Source organism: Taudactylus pleione, unplaced genomic scaffold, assembly GCF_031769625.1.
Source record: "Taudactylus pleione unplaced genomic scaffold, aTauple2 ptg000134l, whole genome shotgun sequence".
Lineage (NCBI taxonomy): Eukaryota > Metazoa > Chordata > Amphibia > Anura > Myobatrachidae > Taudactylus > Taudactylus pleione.
The window spans coordinates 6,188,070-6,201,063 of record NW_028284536.1 but is presented as its reverse complement, the minus strand read 5'-3'; the positions used below and the strand labels follow the sequence as shown (position 1 = coordinate 6,201,063).

At 35.2% G+C, this 12,994-nt stretch overlaps 3 non-coding genes across 3 annotated transcripts; all 3 read left to right on the top strand.

The window, feature by feature from the left end:
* The first annotated feature begins 527 nt into the window (after positions 1-527).
* TRNAN-GUU (transfer RNA asparagine (anticodon GUU)) lies at positions 528-601 on the top strand. Its single transcript has one exon. It is a non-coding gene; the product is annotated as a tRNA-Asn (tRNA).
* A 7,416-nt stretch (positions 602-8,017) lies between these two features.
* Positions 8,018-8,091, top strand: TRNAN-GUU (transfer RNA asparagine (anticodon GUU)). The gene has a single exon. It is a non-coding gene; the product is annotated as a tRNA-Asn (tRNA).
* A 3,666-nt stretch (positions 8,092-11,757) lies between these two features.
* On the top strand, positions 11,758-11,831 carry TRNAN-GUU (transfer RNA asparagine (anticodon GUU)). Its single transcript has one exon. It is a non-coding gene; the product is annotated as a tRNA-Asn (tRNA).
* The last annotated feature ends 1,163 nt before the right edge of the window (positions 11,832-12,994 follow it).

Below are 12,994 nucleotides of genomic sequence, written 5' to 3'. Positions count from 1 at the left end.
GCATCACCAAAGTGTAAGCTGGAAAGATGATTTTGATAAATTACTTATTAGATCACCTGATTTGCTCTTCTGGAGTCAATGTAGTTTGTTTTTCTCAATAACCATAGAAGTAATAGGGTAAATTAAAGACATGATGTGGATTTTTTGCTACAGCACTTCTGTCAAAATACGATTAAAATGAGTTAAGATGGTAATGGATTTTCTACTATAAGCAAAGACCAAAAAAGTCAAAATAGCAATCCCAATTTTAGATTTGATAAATGAAAATAGCACATAGCAGAGGATGGTTTTGATACATCAACCTCTGGGTTATGGGCCCAGCACGCTTCCGCTGCGCCACTCTGCTGCTCATGGAAGTGCTTAGAACTCAAGAAGGGTTGATTCATCACAAGAACATGGCAATGTGTTCCTTTTAATTAACGAAAAATCCTAAAATAACTGTCCAGATTAGAGACTTTATAAACTTTGGCAAGGAAACTTTCCAGATCAATGTTTCTTAGCTGTTGTTTGTTTATATCTCATATAGGGTCTCTGTGGCGCAATTGGTTAGCGTGTTCGGCTGTTAACCGGAAGGTTGGTGGTTCAATCCCACCCAGGGACGAGAATCTTCTATTAGTCAAATTTTGGGGAATTTTAGGTAGAGAAGTCAACATGTCAAACTACCTATTTTATGTTAGGGTTCAAGACTTTCTCTGAAACAATTATCTCTAAAGTGAGTTTAATTTGATTTAAGCCAATTTATTCAACATTTAGAAAATACCTGAAGGTTAATGTTGTTCCTGGTGATATCTAATCAGCAGAATGCAACCTATCAGCATTTTTAAGTGGAAGCCTGTGTTATGTTAAAACCAGGTGTTATCTTATCAGTACAAAGGTAAGGAATTAAGAAAAACTTTTTGAAGTGTGAAGATTTTTCTTACAAAATCATTGTCTTATTGCATCACCAAAGTGTAAGCTGGAAAGATGATTTTGATAAATTACTTGTTAGATCACCTGATTTGCTCTTCTGGAGTCAATGTAGTTTGTTTTTCTCAATAACCATAGAAGTAATAGGGTAAAATAAAGACATTATGTGGATTTTTTGCTACAGCACTTCTGTCAAAATACGATTAAAATGAGTTAAGATGATAATGGATTTTCTACTATAAGCAAAGACCAAAAAAGTCAAAATAGCAATCCCAATTTTAGATTTGATAAATGAAAATAGCACATAGCAGAGGATGGTTTCGATCCATCGACCTCTGGGTTATGGGCCCAGCACGCTTCCGCTGCGCCACTCTGCTGCTCATGGAAGTGCTTAGAACTCAAGAAGGGTTGATTCATCACAAGAACATGGCAATGTGTTCCTTTTAATTAACGAAAAATCCTAAAATAACTGTCCAGATTAGAGACTTTATAAACTTTGGCAAGGAAACTTTCCAGATCAATGTTTCTTAGCTGTTGTTTGTTTATATCTCATATAGGGTTTCTGTGGCGCAATTGGTTAGCGCGTTCGGCTGTTAACTGGAATGTTGGTGGTTCAATCCCACCCAGGGACGAGAATATTCTATTAATCAAGTTTTGGGGATTTTTAGGTAGAGAAGTCAACATGTCAAACTACCTATTTTAAGGAAGGGTTCAAGACTTTCTCTGAAACAATTATCTCTAAAGTGAGTTTAATTTGATTTAAGCCAATTTATTCAACGTTTAGAAAATACCTGAAGGTTAATGTTGTTCCTGGTGATATCTAATCAGCAGAATGCAACATAGCAGCATTTTTAAGTGAAAGCCTTTGTTATGTTATAACCAGGTGTTATCTTATCAGTACAAAGGTAAGGAATTAAGAAAAACTTTTTGAAGTGTGAAGATTTTTCTTACAAAATCATTGTCTTATTGCATCACCAAAGTGTAAGCTGGAAAGATGATTTTGATAAATTACTTATTAGATCACCTGATTTGCTCTTCTGGAGTCAATGTAGTTTGTTTTTCTCAATAACCATAGAAGTAATAGGGTAAATTAAAGACATGATGTGGATTTTTTGCTACAGCACTTCTGTCAAAATACGATTAAAATGAGTTAAGATGGTAATGGATTTTCTACTATAAGCAAAGACCAAAAAAGTCAAAATAGCAATCCCAATTTTAGATTTGATAAATGAAAATAGCACATAGCAGAGGATGGTTTTGATACATCAACCTCTGGGTTATGGGCCCAGCACGCTTCCGCTGCGCCACTCTGCTGCTCATGGAAGTGCTTAGAACTCAAGAAGGGTTGATTCATCACAAGAACATGGCAATGTGTTCCTTTTAATTAACGAAAAATCCTAAAATAACTGTCCAGATTAGAGACTTTATAAACTTTGGCAAGGAAACTTTCCAGATCAATGTTTCTTAGCTGTTGTTTGTTTATGTCTCATATAGGGTTTCTGTGGCGCAATTGGTTAGCGTGTTCGGCTGTTAACCAGAAGGTTGGTGGTTCAATCCCACCCAGGGACGAGAATCTTCTATTAGTCAAATTTTGGGGAATTTTAGGTAGAGAAGTCAACATGTCAAACTACCTATTTTATGTTAGGGTTCAAGACTTTCTCTGAAACAATTATCTCTAAAGTGAGTTTAATTTGATTTAAGCCAATTTATTCAACATTTAGAAAATACCTGAAGGTTAATGTTGTTCCTGGTGATATCTAATCAGCAGAATGCAACCTATCAGCATTTTTAAGTGGAAGCCTGTGTTATGTTAAAACCAGGTCTTATCTTATCAGTACAAAGGTAAGGAATTAAGAAAAACTTTTTGAAGTGTGAAGATTTTTCTTACAAAATCATTGTCTTATTGCATCACCAAAGTGTAAGCTGGAAAGATGATTTTGATAAATTTCTTGTTAGATCACCTGATTTGCTCTTCTGGAGTCAATGTAGTTTGTTTTTCTCAATAACCATAGAAGTAATAGGGTAAATTAAAGACATTATGTGGATTTTTTGCTACAGCACTTCTGTCAAAATACGATTAAAATGAGTTAAGATGATAATGGATTTTCTACTATAAGCAAAGACCAAAAAAGTCAAAATAGCAATCCCAATTTTAGATTTGATAAATGAAAATAGCACATAGCAGAGGATGGTTTTGATACATCAACCTCTGGGTTATGGGCCCAGCACGCTTCCGCTGCGCCACTCTGCTGCTCATGGAAGTGCTTAGAACTCAAGAAGGGTTGATTCATCACAAGAACATGGCAATGTGTTCCTTTTAATTAACGAAAAATCCTAAAATAACTGTCCAGATTAGAGACTTTATAAACTTTGGCAAGGAAACTTTCCAGATCAATGTTTCTTAGCTGTTGTTTGTTTATGTCTCATATAGGGTTTCTGTGGTGCAATTGGTTAGCGCGTTCGGCTGTTAACTGGAATGTTGGTGGTTCAATCCCACCCAGGGACGAGAATATTCTATTAATCAAGTTTTGGGGATTTTTAGGTAGAGAAGTCAACATGTCAAACTACCTATTTTAAGGAAGGGTTCAAGACTTTCTCTGAAACAATTATCTCTAAAGTGAGTTTAATTTGATTTAAGCCAATTTATTCAACATTTAGAAAATACCTGAAGGTTAATGTTGTTCCTGGTGATATCTAATCAGCAGAATGCAACCTAGCAGCATTTTAAGTGAAAGCCTGTGTTATGTTTTAACCAGGTGTTATCTTATCAGTACAAAGGTAAGGAATTAAGAAAAACTTTTTGAAGTTTGAAGATTTTTCTTACAAATTCATTGTCTTATTGCATCACCAAAGTGTAAGCTGGAAAGATGATTTTGATAAATTACTTGTTAGAACACCTGATTTGCTCTTCTGGAGTCAATGTAGTTTGTTTTTCTCAATAACCATAGAAGTAATAGGGTAAAGTAAAGACATTATGTGGGTTTTTTGCTACAGCACTTCTGTCAAAATACGATTTAAATGAGTTAAGATGATAATGGATTTTCTACTATAAGCAAAGACCAAAAAAGTCAAAATAGCAATCCCAATTTTAGATTTGATAAATGAAAACAGCACATAGCAGAGTTTCGATCCATCGACCTCTGGGTTATGGGCCCAGCACGCTTCCGCTGCGCCACTCTGCTGCTCATGGAAGTTCTTAGAACTCAAGAAGGGTTGATTCATCTCAAGAACATGGCAATGTGTTCCTTTTAATTAACAAAAAATCCTAAAATAACTGTCCAGATTAGAGACTTTATAAACTTTTGGCAAGGAAACTTTCCAGATCAATCTTTCTTAGGTGTTGTTTGTTTATGTATCACATAGTGTCTCTGTGGCGCAATTGGATAGCGCGTTCGCCTGTTAACCGGAAGGTTGGTGGTTCAATCCCACCCAGGGATGAGAATCTTCTATTAGTCAAATTTTGGGGAATTTTAGGTAGAGAAGTCAACATGTCAAACTACCTATTTTATGGTAGGGTTCAAGACTTTCTCTGAAACAATTATCTCTAAAGTGAGTTTAAATTGATTTAAGCCAATTTATTCAACATTTAGAAAATACCTGAAGGTTAATGTTGTTCCTGGTGATATCTAATCAGCAGAATGCAACCTAGCAGCATTTTTAAGTGAAAGCCTGTGTTATGTTAAAACCAGGTCTTATCTTATCAGTGCAAAGGTAAGGAATTAAGAAAAACTTTTTGAAGTGTGAAGATTTTTCTTACAAAATCATTGTCTTATTGCATCACCAAAGTGTAAGCTGGAAAGATGATTTTGATAAATTACTTGTTAGATCACCTGATTTGCTCTTCTGGAGTCAATGTAGTTTGTTTTTCTCAATAACCATAGAAGTAATAGGGTAAATTAAAGACATTATGTGGATTTTTTGCTACAGCACTTCTGTCAAAATACGATTAAAATGAGTTAAGATGATAATGGATTTTCTACTATAAGCAAAGACCAAAAAAGTCAAAATAGCAATCCCAATTTTAGATTTGATAAATGAAAATAGCACATAGCAGAGGATGGTTTCGATCCATCGACCTCTGGGTTATGGGCCCAGCACGCTTCCGCTGCGCCACTCTGCTGCTCATGGAAGTGCTTAGAACTCAAGAAGGCTTGATTCATCACAAGAACATGGCAATGTGTTCCTTTTAATTAACGAAAAATCCTAAAATAACTGTCCAGATTAGAGACTTTATAAACTTTGGCAAGGAAACTTTCCAGATCAATGTTTCTTAGCTGTTGTTTGTTTATATCTCATATAGGGTTTCTGTGGCGCAATTTGTTAGCGCGTTCGGCTGTTAACTGGAATGTTGGTGGTTCAATCCCACCCAGGGACGAGAATATTCTATTAATCAAGTTTTGGGGATTTTTAGGTAGAGAAGTCAACATGTCAAACTACCTATTTTAAGGAAGGGTTCAAGACTTTCTCTGAAACAATTATCTCTAAAGTGAGTTTAATTTGATTTAAGCCAATTTATTCAACGTTTAGAAAATACCTGAAGGTTAATGTTGTTCCTGGTGATATCTAATCAGCAGAATGCAACCTAGCAGCATTTTTAAGTGAAAGCCTTTGTTATGTTATAACCAGGTGTTATCTTATCAGTACAAAGGTAAGGAATTAAGAAAAACTTTTTGAAGTGTGAAGATTTTTCTTACAAAATCATTGTCTTATTGCATCACCAAAGTGTAAGCTGGAAAGATGATTTTGATAAATTACTTATTAGATCACCTGATTTGCTCTTCTGGAGTCAATGTAGTTTGTTTTTCTCAATAACCATAGAAGTAATGGGTAAATTAAAGACATGATGTGGATTTTTTGCTACAGCACTTCTGTCAAAATACGATTAAAATGAGTTAAGATGGTAATGGATTTTCTACTATAAGCAAAGACCAAAAAAGTCAAAATAGCAATCCCAATTTTAGATTTGATAAATGAAAATAGCACATAGCAGAGGATGGTTTTGATACATCAACCTCTGGGTTATGGGCCCAGCACGCTTCCGCTGCGCCACTCTGCTGCTCATGGAAGTGCTTAGAACTCAAGAAGGGTTGATTCATCACAAGAACATGGCAATGTGTTCCTTTTAATTAACGAAAAATCCTAAAATAACTGTCCAGATTAGAGACTTTATAAACTTTTGGCAAGGAAACTTTCCAGATCAATCTTTCTTAGGTGTTGTTTGTTTATGTATCACATAGTGTCTCTGTGGCGCAATTGGATAGCGCGTTCGCCTGTTAACCGGAAGGTTGGTGGTTCAATCCCACCCAGGGATGAGAATCTTCTATTAGTCAAATTTTGGGGAATTTTAGGTAGAGAAGTCAACATGTCAAACTACCTATTTTATGGTAGGGTTCAAGACTTTCTCTGAAACAATTATCTCTAAAGTGAGTTTAATTTGATTTAAGCCAATTTATTCAACATTTAGAAAATACCTGAAGGTTAATGTTGTTCCTGGTGATATCTAATCAGCAGAATGCAACCTAGCAGCATTTTTAAGTGAAAGCCTGTGTTATGTTAAAACCAGGTCTTATCTTATCAGTACAAAGGTAAGGAATTAAGAAAAACTTTTTGAAGTGTGAAGATTTTTCTTACAAAATCATTGTCTTATTGCATCACCAAAGTGTAAGCTGGAAAGATGATTTTGATAAATTACTTGTTAGATCACCTGATTTGCTCTTCTGGAGTCAATGTAGTTTGTTTTTCTCAATAACCATAGAAGTAATAGGGTAAATTAAAGACATTATGTGGATTTTTTGCTACAGCACTTCTGTCAAAATACGATTAAAATGAGTTAAGATGATAATGGATTTTCTACTATAAGCAAAGACCAAAAAAGTCAAAATAGCAATCCCAATTTTAGATTTGATAAATGAAAATAGCACATAGCAGAGGATGGTTTCGATCCATCGACCTCTGGGTTATGGGCCCAGCACGCTTCCGCTGCGCCACTCTGCTGCTCATGGAAGTGCTTAGAACTCAAGAAGGCTTGATTCATCACAAGAACATGGCAATGTGTTCCTTTTAATTAACGAAAAATCCTAAAATAACTGTCCAGATTAGAGACTTTATAAACTTTGGCAAGGAAACTTTCCAGATCAATGTTTCTTAGCTGTTGTTTGTTTATATCTCATATAGGGTTTCTGTGGCGCAATTGGTTAGCGCGTTCGGCTGTTAACTGGAATGTTGGTGGTTCAATCCCACCCAGGGACGAGAATATTCTATTAATCAAGTTTTGGGGATTTTTAGGTAGAGAAGTCAACATGTCAAACTACCTATTTTAAGGAAGGGTTCAAGACTTTCTCTGAAACAATTATCTCTAAAGTGAGTTTAATTTGATTTAAGCCAATTTATTCAACGTTTAGAAAATACCTGAAGGTTAATGTTGTTCCTGGTGATATCTAATCAGCAGAATGCAACCTAGCAGCATTTTTAAGTGAAAGCCTTTGTTATGTTATAACCAGGTGTTATCTTTTCAGTACAAAGGTAAGGAATTAAGAAAAACTTTTTGAAGTGTGAAGATTTTTCTTACAAAATCATTGTCTTATTGCATCACCAAAGTGTAAGCTGGAAAGATGATTTTGATAAATTACTTATTAGATCACCTGATTTGCTCTTCTGGAGTCAATGTAGTTTGTTTTTCTCAATAACCATAGAAGTAATGGGTAAATTAAAGACATGATGTGGATTTTTTGCTACAGCACTTCTGTCAAAATACGATTAAAATGAGTTAAGATGGTAATGGATTTTCTACTATAAGCAAAGACCAAAAAAGTCAAAATAGCAATCCCAATTTTAGATTTGATAAATGAAAATAGCACATAGCAGAGGATGGTTTTGATACATCAACCTCTGGGTTATGGGCCCAGCACGCTTCCGCTGCGCCACTCTGCTGCTCATGGAAGTGCTTAGAACTCAAGAAGGGTTGATTCATCACAAGAACATGGCAATGTGTTCCTTTTAATTAACGAAAAATCCTAAAATAACTGTCCAGATTAGAGACTTTATAAACTTTGGCAAGGAAACTTTCCAGATCAATGTTTCTTAGCTGTTGTTTGTTTATGTCTCATATAGGGTTTCTGTGGCGCAATTGGTTAGCGTGTTCGGCTGTTAACCGGAAGGTTGGTGGTTCAATCCCACCCAGGGACGAGAATCTTCTATTAGTCAAATTTTGGGGAATTTTAGGTAGAGAAGTCAACATGTCAAACTACCTATTTTATGTTAGGGTTCAAGACTTTCTCTGAAACAATTATCTCTAAAGTGAGTTTAATTTGATTTAAGCCAATTTATTCAACATTTAGAAAATACCTGAAGGTTAATGTTGTTCCTGGTGATATCTAATCAGCAGAATGCAACCTATCAGCATTTTTAAGTGGAAGCCTGTGTTATGTTAAAACCAGGTGTTATCTTATCAGTACAAAGGTAAGGAATTAAGAAAAACTTTTGAAGTGTGAAGATTTTTCTTACAAAATCATTGTCTTATTGCATCACCAAAGTGTAAGCTGGAAAGATGATTTTGATAAATTTCTTGTTAGATCACCTGATTTGCTCTTCTGGAGTCAATGTAGTTTGTTTTTCTCAATAACCATAGAAGTAATAGGGTAAATTAAAGACATTATGTGGATTTTTTGCTACAGCACTTCTGTCAAAATACGATTAAAATGAGTTAAGATGATAATGGATTTTCTACTATAAGCAAAGACCAAAAAAGTCAAAATAGCAATCCCAATTTTAGATTTGATAAATGAAAATAGCACAGGATGGTTTTGATACATCAACCTCTGGGTTATGGGCCCAGTACGCTTCCGCTGCGCCACTCTGCTGCTCATGGAAGTGCTTAGAACTCAAGAAGGGTTGATTCATCACAAGAACATGGCAATGTGTTCCTTTTAATTAACGAAAAATCCTAAAATAACTGTCCAGATTAGAGACTTTATAAACTTTGGCAAGGAAACTTTCCAGATCAATGTTTCTTAGCTGTTGTTAGTTTATGTCTCATATAGGGTTTCTGTGGCTCAATTGGTTAGCGCGTTCGGCTGTTAACTGGAATGTTGGTGGTTCAATCCCACCCAGGGACGAGAATATTCTATTAATCAAGTTTTGGGGATTTTTAGGTAGAGAAGTCAACATGTCAAACTACCTATTTTAAGGAAGGGTTCAAGACTTTCTCTGAAACAATTATCTCTAAAGTGAGTTTAATTTGATTTAAGCCAATTTATTCAATGTTTAGAAAATACCTGAAGGTTAATGTTGTTCCTGGTGATATCTAATCAGCAGAATGCAACCTAGCAGCATTTTTAAGTGAAAGCCTTTGTTATGTTATAACCAGGTGTTATCTTATCAGTACAAAGGTAAGGAATTAAGAAAAACTTTTTGAAGTGTGAAGATTTTTCTTACAAAATCATTGTCTTATTGCATCACCAAAGTGTAAGCTGGAAAGATGATTTTGATAAATTACTTATTAGATCACCTGATTTGCTCTTCTGGAGTCAATGTAGTTTGTTTTTCTCAATAACCATAGAAGTAATAGGGTAAATTAAAGACATGATGTGGATTTTTTGCTACAGCACTTCTGTCAAAATACAATTAAAATGAGTTAAGATGGTAATGGATTTTCTACTATAAGCAAAGACCAAAAAAGTCAAAATAGCAATCCCAATTTTAGATTTGATAAATGAAAATAGCACATAGCAGAGGATGGTTTTGATACATCAACCTCTGGGTTATGGGCCCAGCACGCTTCCGCTGCGCCACTCTGCTGCTCATGGAAGTGCTTAGAACTCAAGAAGGGTTGATTCATCACAAGAACATGGCAATGTGTTCCTTTTAATTAACGAAAAATCCTAAAATAACTGTCCAGATTAGAGACTTTATAAACTTTTGGCAAGGAAACTTTCCAGATCAATCTTTCTTAGGTGTTGTTTGTTTATGTATCACATAGTGTCTCTGTGGCGCAATTGGATAGCGCGTTCGCCTGTTAACCGGAAGGTTGGTGGTTCAATCCCACCCAGGGATGAGAATCTTCTATTAGTCAAATTTTGGGGAATTTTAGGTAGAGAAGTCAACATGTCAAACTACCTATTTTATGGTAGGGTTCAAGACTTTCTCTGAAACAATTATCTCTAAAGTGAGTTTAATTTGATTTAAGCCAATTTATTCAACATTTAGAAAATACCTGAAGGTTAATGTTGTTCCTGGTGATATCTAATCAGCAGAATGCAACCTAGCAGCATTTTTAAGTGAAAGCCTGTGTTATGTTAAAACCAGGTCTTATCTTATCAGTACAAAGGTAAGGAATTAAGAAAAACTTTTTGAAGTGTGAAGATTTTTCTTACAAAATCATTGTCTTATTGCATCACCAAAGTGTAAGCTGGAAAGATGATTTTGATAAATTACTTGTTAGATCACCTGATTTGCTCTTCTGGAGTCAATGTAGTTTGTTTTTCTCAATAACCATAGAAGTAATAGGGTAAATTAAAGACATTATGTGGATTTTTTGCTACAGCACTTCTGTCAAAATACGATTAAAATGAGTTAAGATGATAATGGATTTTCTACTATAAGCAAAGACCAAAAAAGTCAAAATAGCAATCCCAATTTTAGATTTGATAAATGAAAATAGCACATAGCAGAGGATGGTTTCGATCCATCGACCTCTGGGTTATGGGCCCAGCACGCTTCCGCTGCGCCACTCTGCTGCTCATGGAAGTGCTTAGAACTCAAGAAGGCTTGATTCATCACAAGAACATGGCAATGTGTTCCTTTTAATTAACGAAAAATCCTAAAATAACTGTCCAGATTAGAGACTTTATAAACTTTGGCAAGGAAACTTTCCAGATCAATGTTTCTTAGCTGTTGTTTGTTTATATCTCATATAGGGTTTCTGTGGCGCAATTGGTTAGCGCGTTCGGCTGTTAACTGGAATGTTGGTGGTTCAATCCCACCCAGGGACGAGAATATTCTATTAATCAAGTTTTGGGGATTTTTAGGTAGAGAAGTCAACATGTCAAACTACCTATTTTAAGGAAGGGTTCAAGACTTTCTCTGAAACAATTATCTCTAAAGTGAGTTTAATTTGATTTAAGCCAATTTATTCAACGTTTAGAAAATACCTGAAGGTTAATGTTGTTCCTGGTGATATCTAATCAGCAGAATGCAACCTAGCAGCATTTTTAAGTGAAAGCCTTTGTTATGTTATAACCAGGTGTTATCTTTTCAGTACAAAGGTAAGGAATTAAGAAAAACTTTTTGAAGTGTGAAGATTTTTCTTACAAAATCATTGTCTTATTGCATCACCAAAGTGTAAGCTGGAAAGATGATTTTGATAAATTACTTATTAGATCACCTGATTTGCTCTTCTGGAGTCAATGTAGTTTGTTTTTCTCAATAACCATAGAAGTAATGGGTAAATTAAAGACATGATGTGGATTTTTTGCTACAGCACTTCTGTCAAAATACGATTAAAATGAGTTAAGATGGTAATGGATTTTCTACTATAAGCAAAGACCAAAAAAGTCAAAATAGCAATCCCAATTTTAGATTTGATAAATGAAAATAGCACATAGCAGAGGATGGTTTTGATACATCAACCTCTGGGTTATGGGCCCAGCACGCTTCCGCTGCGCCACTCTGCTGCTCATGGAAGTGCTTAGAACTCAAGAAGGGTTGATTCATCACAAGAACATGGCAATGTGTTCCTTTTAATTAACGAAAAATCCTAAAATAACTGTCCAGATTAGAGACTTTATAAACTTTGGCAAGGAAACTTTCCAGATCAATGTTTCTTAGCTGTTGTTTGTTTATGTCTCATATAGGGTTTCTGTGGCGCAATTGGTTAGCGTGTTCGGCTGTTAACCGGAAGGTTGGTGGTTCAATCCCACCCAGGGACGAGAATCTTCTATTAGTCAAATTTTGGGGAATTTTAGGTAGAGAAGTCAACATGTCAAACTACCTATTTTATGTTAGGGTTCAAGACTTTCTCTGAAACAATTATCTCTAAAGTGAGTTTAATTTGATTTAAGCCAATTTATTCAACATTTAGAAAATACCTGAAGGTTAATGTTGTTCCTGGTGATATCTAATCAGCAGAATGCAACCTATCAGCATTTTTAAGTGGAAGCCTGTGTTATGTTAAAACCAGGTGTTATCTTATCAGTACAAAGGTAAGGAATTAAGAAAAACTTTTGAAGTGTGAAGATTTTTCTTACAAAATCATTGTCTTATTGCATCACCAAAGTGTAAGCTGGAAAGATGATTTTGATAAATTTCTTGTTAGATCACCTGATTTGCTCTTCTGGAGTCAATGTAGTTTGTTTTTCTCAATAACCATAGAAGTAATAGGGTAAATTAAAGACATTATGTGGATTTTTTGCTACAGCACTTCTGTCAAAATACGATTAAAATGAGTTAAGATGATAATGGATTTTCTACTATAAGCAAAGACCAAAAAAGTCAAAATAGCAATCCCAATTTTAGATTTGATAAATGAAAATAGCACAGGATGGTTTTGATACATCAACCTCTGGGTTATGGGCCCAGTACGCTTCCGCTGCGCCACTCTGCTGCTCATGGAAGTGCTTAGAACTCAAGAAGGGTTGATTCATCACAAGAACATGGCAATGTGTTCCTTTTAATTAACGAAAAATCCTAAAATAACTGTCCAGATTAGAGACTTTATAAACTTTGGCAAGGAAACTTTCCAGATCAATGTTTCTTAGCTGTTGTTAGTTTATGTCTCATATAGGGTTTCTGTGGCTCAATTGGTTAGCGCGTTCGGCTGTTAACTGGAATGTTGGTGGTTCAATCCCACCCAGGGACGAGAATATTCTATTAATCAAGTTTTGGGGATTTTTAGGTAGAGAAGTCAACATGTCAAACTACCTATTTTAAGGAAGGGTTCAAGACTTTCTCTGAAACAATTATCTCTAAAGTGAGTTTAATTTGATTTAAGCCAATTTATTCAATGTTTAGAAAATACCTGAAGGTTAATGTTGTTCCTGGTGATATCTAATCAGCAGAATGCAACCTAGCAGCATTTTTAAGTGAAAGCCTT